This window comes from Hevea brasiliensis, chromosome 1 (assembly GCF_030052815.1).
Source record: "Hevea brasiliensis isolate MT/VB/25A 57/8 chromosome 1, ASM3005281v1, whole genome shotgun sequence".
Lineage (NCBI taxonomy): Eukaryota > Viridiplantae > Streptophyta > Magnoliopsida > Malpighiales > Euphorbiaceae > Hevea > Hevea brasiliensis.
Window position 1 is genome coordinate 128,288,336 of NC_079493.1, and position 9,526 is coordinate 128,297,861.

Here is a 9,526-nt window from a genome sequence, read left to right on the forward strand (position 1 = left end):
TCTATCTGTCCTGGCCAGGAACTTAAATCATCAAGAATAATTAAATGAACATAGGATCTCATCCCTATTTACTTAGGGTAATGGATTCCATCTTGATCAACACCTATCTCCATATATAACTAGTAGGAGCCAACACATGCCCATATACCCATACATAGTACAAGTATGAAAGCAGTATCAAACTCAAACCACCTATATACAAGATAACTATGTTACCTCAGGTCTAAAGATTATATGCACTGATATGATATATGACAATGCATTGACAAGAGTAAACTCTATGTGCTTATCATAGGCGTCACTGGTTCGGCCTATTTATCATGTATAGGTGCCTATCATGTTTGTTATATGGCATGAGACTCACCACTCTATCTTATTTATATCTCATATAAATACCTTGGGAACAAACATGATTACAATCTTTCTGGATAAGTCATGTCCTTTGTGAAGTATCCTCGATTGTGAACCAATTTATGATACTTTGTTCTAGAAATACTGTCACTCATATTCTTAACAACTTAAGAATAGAATTTCTAACAAAATATCAATGGACCTTTTTAATTACACATAAATAGATTATGTAAATGGAAAAGTAAAATTACTTTTTTTTAATAAAATGTGTACAAGATACATACAAAATGATATGCTCTAGGGCATACTACTAACATCATTTTCATGCTTCATTATAAATTCCCCTCCAGTTTGAGCATCAATGATTCCTCTGGTGGCAAGAGTAACATTAGTGTAAAAATTTTAATTTATCATCCATTTAGGAATAGCATGATGTGGACATTGTCTATCGAACTCCTTCCATCTCATCCAAGACTCATAAAGAGTCTCATCTTTTCTTGGTCTAAAAGCAGTAATCTGATTTATCAACTCTTAAGTTTTTCTAAGTGGAAAGAATTAAGCTAGTGATAGAGTTATGAGGAAGAGAATCCAGCCAATCCAAAGCTCTTTCTTTCAAAGAAAAAGGAAATGGTTTAAGCCTTGCTGCATTATCAAACACTCCTGGTTGCTTTTGCATATCACAGATCATAGCAAACTTCTTAAGATGAGTATGAGGATTTTCTGAAGGATGACCCCTAAACTAAAAATTTTGAATAATTTGAAGTACCCTAAAATCCATCTTGTAGTTGTTTGCATCAATTCTTGGTCTTGCAAAACTCTCCCTCAAGTCATCAGAGCTAGGGAATGCATGCTTCATCATACTTCCCCTAGGCAAATTAGCATTGACAATTTCTTCCCTATGAGCATCATTCTCATTATTCTAATTATCTCCACCATTACCACCAATAAGAATTCTTTCTTCAGCCATTTCTATTTCAACTTTAGCTGCTCTCAAAGCTTTTTTTCTCTTTATGGTTTCTTTTTTGTTTGCTCTATAAAACTTCGCAATTTCAGGATTAAATAGAAGAGATCTGTCACTTGTACTTTGAGCTTTCTCATAATAGATTAAAAAGTACCTCAAAGGAACAATCAAACACAAAATAAAAAGATAATATAAAAATAAAATCTATAAATAACAAAAACAATCAAGAATTCAATCTAAAAAAAATAACTCCCCAGCAATGGCACCAAACCTTGAGGTGGACTAACTGCAAGTGCACAGGTCATTCAAATAATATAGAAAATAGATATCTTTTCCTTAAAGAGTTATTTTATAAATTGAATTTTTGATATAAAATGAACTAAATTAAAATTGAAGTTAAATAAATGAGTACAAGAAACTGAGAATCTGAAGACTAGAATATGAAAATGCAAAGTTCAATGCAATAATTGACTAATTCAAATATTGACTAAATAAAGAAAATAAGATTTACAAAATGAAATGAGGCAAAAATGGAGTTAACAAGCACTTTAAATTAAAATCACAATTAACAAATGGTAAAGGACAATTTTGGAGTTAGGATTCATATTCAAATCAATTTGGGATTTTTCCTAGTTAGCCCAATTTATATGGCTTTAAAGAAGATTAATTTTAAAATCTTTTGAAATCTCTTTTGAGTGAAATAAAGAGTGCCTTTCTTAATTAAATTCTACTTTCATAGAGTTTGAAATCAACTAAGAACCGTTAAAATCTTTAATCAATCTATAAAATTATCTTAATCCTTAATCTATTTCTAGATCTAAGTTAATTAAGTCTAGTTTCTTAACTATCTATCACTTGATTTCTCCTTTTAGTTCTTCAGTCAAGGATTATAAACATAACTTAATGGGATCCTACACTAAGCATGTCATAAAGCATATAAGAAATGAATAAAACTTCATAAAATCCATAAATCTGGACTAACTTAGTTCAAATCTACAAAATAACTCAAATATCATATCTCTAACTCCATAATCTTAGAAAACTACTCATAATCCATGTTTACTATAGGAGATTCTAGGTAGAAAAGGAATCAAATATGAAAAACCAAACTAAAACTGAAGAAACCTGATGATTGGAATGAAGAAATGGTGAAGAAGAAGAAGAAGAAGAAGAAGAAGAAGAAGAAGAAGAAGAAGAAGAAGAAGAAGAAGAAGAAGAAGAAGAATTTAAGCTTTTTCCATTACAAATGGCATGCGCCTGCTACTTTCTCTCTCCTTCCTTTAAAATATTTCTTCTTACAGCAAAAATGATACAAGGAGGCTTAAATATCTCCTGACAAAAAATTTATAATAGCCTAAAAATGGTCTAGAATGAGGTTATTGCACGTGTGTAATGATTTGCCACATCATCTAAATTGCATGAAGTTCCATGGCTGGGACTACGCTTGTACAAGATTTTATATAGAATTGGGTCTGAGAAAGATGGGTGAAAGCATACTTGCATGGCTGTGCATAGCTTGGCAAGTTTTAGCATCCTTTTGTCTCATTGTATAAGCAGTTGCATGGCCATTCAAGTCTTCTATGCAACTTTTGGCAACTTATAAATTTAGTAATCTTTGAACTTCACTTTTAGCATCTTTTAGCATGAAATTCATTCTTTAAACATGCAATTAACTTTTGAAACTTAAAAAAAAAAAAACCATTTAACCTACAAAATAAGAAGAAATTTACAAATTAAACTAAAATTAACAAATATTAAAAACTAATTAAATTAACAATGAAATTTACTAAAACTAATCAATAAAAGAGTAAAATGACTATGAAATCCAACCTAAATAACTATATGATATGCAAATATTAAATATCCCCAAACTCGAATATTTGCTTGTCCTTAAGCAAATTTTGAAATACAATGCAATTTCAGGGTGCCTTATTTAAAGAATCATGAAAAATCACTCATTAAAGTAATCAAACTTACCTTTAGCCATACCAACAATCTATATATTCATCCTTCCAGATGCAATGATTCTAATGCTTACCCAAGCCTTCATAACTTAGCCTCAAATCAATTAATCATCCAAAATTCCTAAGCTAATCAATCACAAGAGAAAGTCATACAAAAAAAGAACTCTAGAACAATCAATAGCTAAAGTGCCTCTAAAATGGAATATGATGAATGAATGAATAAATTCCCAATCCCATGAGCAAACTCCCTATCCCTATCCCCGCCAATGGAGCATAAGCAATCAAGAGATCAAAGGATTTTTAGGGTTATAATGGGGCTAAAGGGATAAAAATGAGGCTAACAAAGAATGGGTGAAAAGGATTCAAAGAATAAGAATATACTTACACTCTTGAAAACATAAAGTACACTTTTATTTTTATTTTATTTTTATTTAAAAATAGGAGAGAAATAAACAATGAGAATATATAAAGGTTATCATATTTTACAAAATGCATAAAATAAAGGGACAACTTTGAAACTATATGTTTGTATCTTGTATTTTCTTTTTATGATTGTTCCAAAAAATACCACCTCCAAACTCATTTCATTTAATACTTAGTTGGATTTCTTTCAATTTGAAATATCAATAATGATTATCACATATATACTAGCACATTTACAAATTGAAAAGTATTTCTTCTCCCTTTTCTTTTTATCTCTTTTTTTTTAGATAAATGTACCTATTACCATGAAAGAATATTCTCATGAAAAAGGTAGGAGTGTTTGGTCCATTGGCTATATAATAATGAGGGTTCCAAGAAAAATTAGGAGTAAAATATAGGCTCAAAAGGTTTTACAAAGGTAAATTTTAGTGAGGAGAAAGGCCAAAGGTTTAAGTTGAGAAGGTTTAACTCAAAGAATGCTTAATCATATATCTTTTCAAGCACAAGTTAATATTTCACCTCGAAAGGTTTAGAAAGCTTGTTTTAGGATTGGTGAGTCATCATTTAACTACATTTTGTCCTATAGCTCTCTCTAAACACTCCAATCTCCATATAACTGATCAAGTGGCTCTTGGCTAAGTAGATATAGGCAAAGGATGAACATTCAAAACCTTGCACCTCTTAGGAACTTTCCATCCTCATACCTAACTAGAGGTATGCTAAATTACTCTATTAAGCAACTCTTATTACTCTAAGGACTTGGCAAAAATTTTATTTCATGAATGCATGTTTCCTAAACTATAGCATGCATTAACTAAATAAAAGAAATCTATATGCAACTTCTATATGGTTACTATATGAAGTATGGTGTGGTATGTATGTGTTTGTATGGTGTGTATGACATGTATGATTACTATATGAAGTATGGTATGGTATATATTTACATAATGAATATATGAATGAAACGAATGCAATGCACTTAAGCTTGAACGCTAAAAATAAATTTTTACAAAATTTATGCACACCCTTAAACTCAAAGTGGACATTATCCTCAATGTCTAAGGCAATGCAAAGATGGGATAAAAAATATGGGATGCAAAAATGAGTGACAAGTAAGTGATAAAACAAACAATTTTAGAGAATGAAAGGGTGGACTTGCTATTAACTGCAAGAAGTGAAAATAAAGAGAATGGAAAGGGTTACTTTGAATAAAGAATGGATAATTGGGAAATAAAATGCCTTAGCAACACTATGAAAGAGAATCAAGTGCGTAAAAATAATAGTGCTGCATATGTTAGGTTGCATAAGCTATGCAGTAGTTTGTGCATATTGTCAGATAAAATAATAAAATTGCATAGCCTATCAAACCCAAGTGTAGCTGTCAAAAATGGCTAAGAACCTATAGCAGTCAAGTAAAAGCAATAATAATTGAATGAAATGGCACAATGGATATGTAGATATAAAGAAAGAACTATGGAAAATAAAAAAATTTTACATTCCAAGCAACTAGAAACCAAAGATCCATAAGAGTTATACCCAAATGTGCGTTAACCAAAAAAAAAAAAAAAAACCAAATTGTTCCAAAAGTTGTAGAAATAAATATAAAAAAATAAACATAAAAAATAGAAAACAATAACTACTAAAGTTTTTAAAAACTAAACAAATCAATCTAGCTCGATGGCCTTGCTAGATGGGTCAGCTAAGAAGCTAGGGGCTTGTTGCTACTGCGATTGTTGCTATGTTTGTTGTGGAGGCTGTGGTGGTGGCATGCCCAAGAAGCTCATAATCTATTTTAACATCACCTCTAGCTTGTCTTGCTTTTCCCTTACTTCAACAATTAGGTTAAAAAGATGACCATTTCTGTCCTTTAAGTCATCCACATTACATTCAACCTTTCTATCCAAATTATAAATATCATCACTTAAGCTATCTAGATAAGAAAAAAGGGAAGTGGTATTAAGTGGTGAAGGACCAGCAGATGGAGATGGCATTTCAGCTTCAATAGGAACAGGCTGTGTAGATGGAGCAGTAGGTTGTGAAAGATCTTGTGCAAAAAAATTATGCAGGGGCAATGGGTATAGGGGCACCTATTCCAACTTTAGATAGGAAAGGGACATCTAGGAAAAGGCTTCCCTCAATTGCATAAGTAATATGCATAGTCAGGTCAAATCCAAAATATTTGGCTATGGTAGTTATGAGCCTTTTTATGACTATGTCACCTGTAGGTTTGCTGGTAATATGAAGCACATGCTCACAAAAGAAATAACCAGGAGCAACTTTTAATTTGTTTGATGCATACCAAAGTAAAAAGATTTCTGTACTCCCCATTATACTAGTACTGGTTTCTTTACCTAGTATGGTGCTAGTAATCAATCTAAGGATAAATTCTAAGGCTAGGTCCTTCATTTGTGTAGCCTTAGATCTACCAGCCTGAAAAAGCTGATAGGGACTGGAAATTATCTTTTAATATTGTTTCTCATCCTATATTGCATTGTTTGACATTATAGTGCCTTTATACGAAATTCTAAATAGCCCATTAATATCAAACCCAATAATCTCATGTAAAGCATCAAGAGTTAATGGCATATCTTGTCTTCAACATCTAAATCTCAAAACACGCTTATGGGCACACTCATGCAACTTTAATTCAATAGAAAATGATGAAATAAACTCCAAAACTAGTGCTCGATATACTAATTCTTATTTCCTAGCAAATTTAGTCTAGTCCATACCATCAAGATATGCAAAAACATCATCATATAACCCAATAGACTTGAGGGCTCCCTCTTATAGATCTATCATGCAATCTCCTAAAATTAGCCTTATGTTCTTCATCAATTAGAGGCTAAGGTGATTTTGACTATACCTTCCTAAGAGTAAAGGGTATAAGAGATGATTTGAGCTTGTTTGAAAGTAGAGACTAAACACTTGAAGCCGCAGTTGGAGTGCTTGTGCCTTTGGATTTTAGTGTAGGACTAGAGCTTACTAGTTTAGGGTTCTTAGGTGTGAGCTCACTGGCTGTGGTTTAAGTGGGTAGGTCTTTATTACTGGTGGATGAGGGTGAGGATGATGTGGGTTGAGTTGATTTGGACCTCCTAAGCCAGTATGTGGTGGATGGTGAAGTGGTTTGTGGGGGATGGGGAGGTTTGGGTGTCAGGCATTTGGATGGCTAATGGTGTGGGTTATAATGAAGAGCCTTTTTGTGGAGGCAGAGATGGAGAAGGCATGGTTTTGTTGAAATAGCAAAATGCAAGAGAAATAAGAAAGAAAAGAAAAAAAAGGTGAGAAATGGAGTTTTGGCAAAAAGCAAAAATGGGAGGGAGAAGTAGTAACTTATCATGAAAATGGGAGTGTGGGTTAGTGGGAGAGTGGCAGCGGTAGGGTATAAAAGTGGGGTAGGCAGTTGAAAGTTTAAAGATCCATATGCTAAAAATAAAAGCTTACCTTGTGCCCTGCCTATGCAGGAAGTTATGCATGTTTTGATGAGTAAGTGTATAAATGAATAAAGGGTAGTGTGAGACTGCATAAACTAGGTTGTGAAAGTGCATAAGCTGTGCACCAAGTTATGCAACTTTCGATGAAACATTGCAAAAAAAAAAAAAAATGCATGTAGCATGAAGTTGCACAAGCTGTGCACCAATTGTGAACTTTTTGGCAAAAAATTCAACTCAAATGTAGATTTAACACAAAAGCATAAACATCAAATACGCCAACTGTAGTAGAAGATTCGAGGTGTATGCACTTAAGTAACACAAAAAATTCACACCATAACATGAATATTGACCTTATAATGTAAATTAAAGGTACTTAATATACAAATGGTGTGAAGACATCTTAATTCATAATGAAAATCACATAATCAAGGATACTACTAGTGTAAAAGCTGCTGTGAATAAGAAATATTGCATAAATGCATTATAAGTAGTAAATTTCTGCAAAAATGCAATGTAAATAGCACCACTTTCTACAAATTCTCTAAAATTGCAATTTAACACACCAAAAACTCTTAAATCATCTAGTACACTCTCACTTTGAAAATAAAGATGCCAAAACCTAAAATTTCACCAAATCAAAATAAAGAACAATAAATGTATATTTCCAAATTCTCAATTTAAACCCAACAATTCTAAAAATGCTCTCACTAACTCAATTTACAACAAATAATTCAATTATAACAAATAATTCAATCATTCATTTCCTCAACTCAAACACAGATTTCATTGAAAAGTTAACATAAAAAAAATAATTTTTAAACTTCACCTCAACCATTTAGTAGAATGAATGAAAAATTTGACAGCAAATCCCCAAACCTGCTACACAAGGAGCTAAAAATATGCACAACACTAATTTAAGCCAGATTAGGTTTGAAATACTGAAAATCATATATACAAAGAATGAATACTCCCTCATACTATAGTTTCTCCTCTTTATCTCATATGCATCTATACAAAGAAAAATTTTAACAAAGGTTAACAACTTAAGCTTAGGGGTGGAACAAAACAAAAATAAATTAAAACAAAGCAAACCAAAATAGATCAAATAAAAAAAAATAAATGAAATAGAACAAAGGTAAATAATTTGGGGTGCCTCCCAAAAGTGCTAAGTTGAGGTCATTAGCTTGACCCATGTCTTATTGCTACTCGAAAAAGGTATTAGGTTAGAGAGGTTGCAAGAACTAGATTCCTTAATTGGTTCTCCAGTAACATAATGCTTCAATCTTTTACCATTTACTTTGAAATTCCCAAATTTTTCATTCCAAATTTCAATTGCTCCATAAGGAAAAACTTTAGAAACTTTATAATGCCTAGTCCATCTAGACTTAAATTTCCCAAGAAATAATTTTAGCCTAGAATTGAACAATAAAACTGAATCACCTTCTTTAAACTCCTTCCTCTTGATGTGCCTATCATGCTAAGCTTTTGCTCTTTCTTTATAAATGTGAGCATTCTTACAGACATCTAATCTCAACTCATTAAGTTCATTCATTTACAACGACCTCTTCTCACCAATTGTCTTTATGTCAAAATTTAAGGCACGAATTGCCCAATATGCTCTATGCTCTAACTCTATAGGCAAGTGACAAGATTTACCATAAATCAACCTAAAAGGTTTGGTGCCTATAGGTGTCATGTAAGTAGTTCTATATGCCAATAAAGCATCGTCTAGTTTAATAGACCAATCCTTTGTAGAATTATTGATTGTTTTCTCGAAAATGTGTTTGAGCTCTCTATTTGACATTTCAACTTGGCCAAATGTTTGGGGGTGATGTGGTGTGGTTACCTTATGCATCACACTATATTTTCTCAATAAAGTCTCAAATTGCCTATTACAAAAACGAGTACACTGATCACTTATAATTGCCCTAAGAGCCCCAAATCTGCTTAAAATAAACTTTTCAAGAACTTGACTACCACTTTTGCGTCATTGGCTGGAGTTGCTATAGCTTCTATCCACTTTGATACATAATTAACTCCAACTGATATATACCTATTGCTATAAGAAGGTGGAAATGGCCCCATAAAATCAATCCCTCACACATGAAACAATTCAATCTCAAGTATCCCATGTTGGGGCATTTCATCTCTTTTAGATAAATTCCCACTTCTTTAACATCTATCACACTTTAGCACAAAAATTCTCACATCTTTAAACAAATGAGATCAAAAGTACCAAGCCTGTAAAACCTTACTAGTTGTCTTGGAAACACCAAAATGTCCTCTATAATCAGAGGAATGGCAATGATGCAAAACACTTTCTACCTTTTCTTCGAGAACACATCTCCTAATCAGACCATCATTACACCCCCTAAAAAGTAAAGGATCTTCCC

At 32.3% G+C, this 9,526-nt stretch overlaps 1 non-coding gene across 1 annotated transcript; it reads left to right on the forward strand.

Annotated features, from left to right (window-relative positions):
- The first annotated feature begins 775 nt into the window (after positions 1–775).
- Positions 776–883, forward strand: LOC131169558 (small nucleolar RNA R71). Its single transcript, XR_009140489.1, has one exon. It is a non-coding gene; the product is annotated as a small nucleolar RNA R71 (small nucleolar RNA).
- The last annotated feature ends 8,643 nt before the right edge of the window (positions 884–9,526 follow it).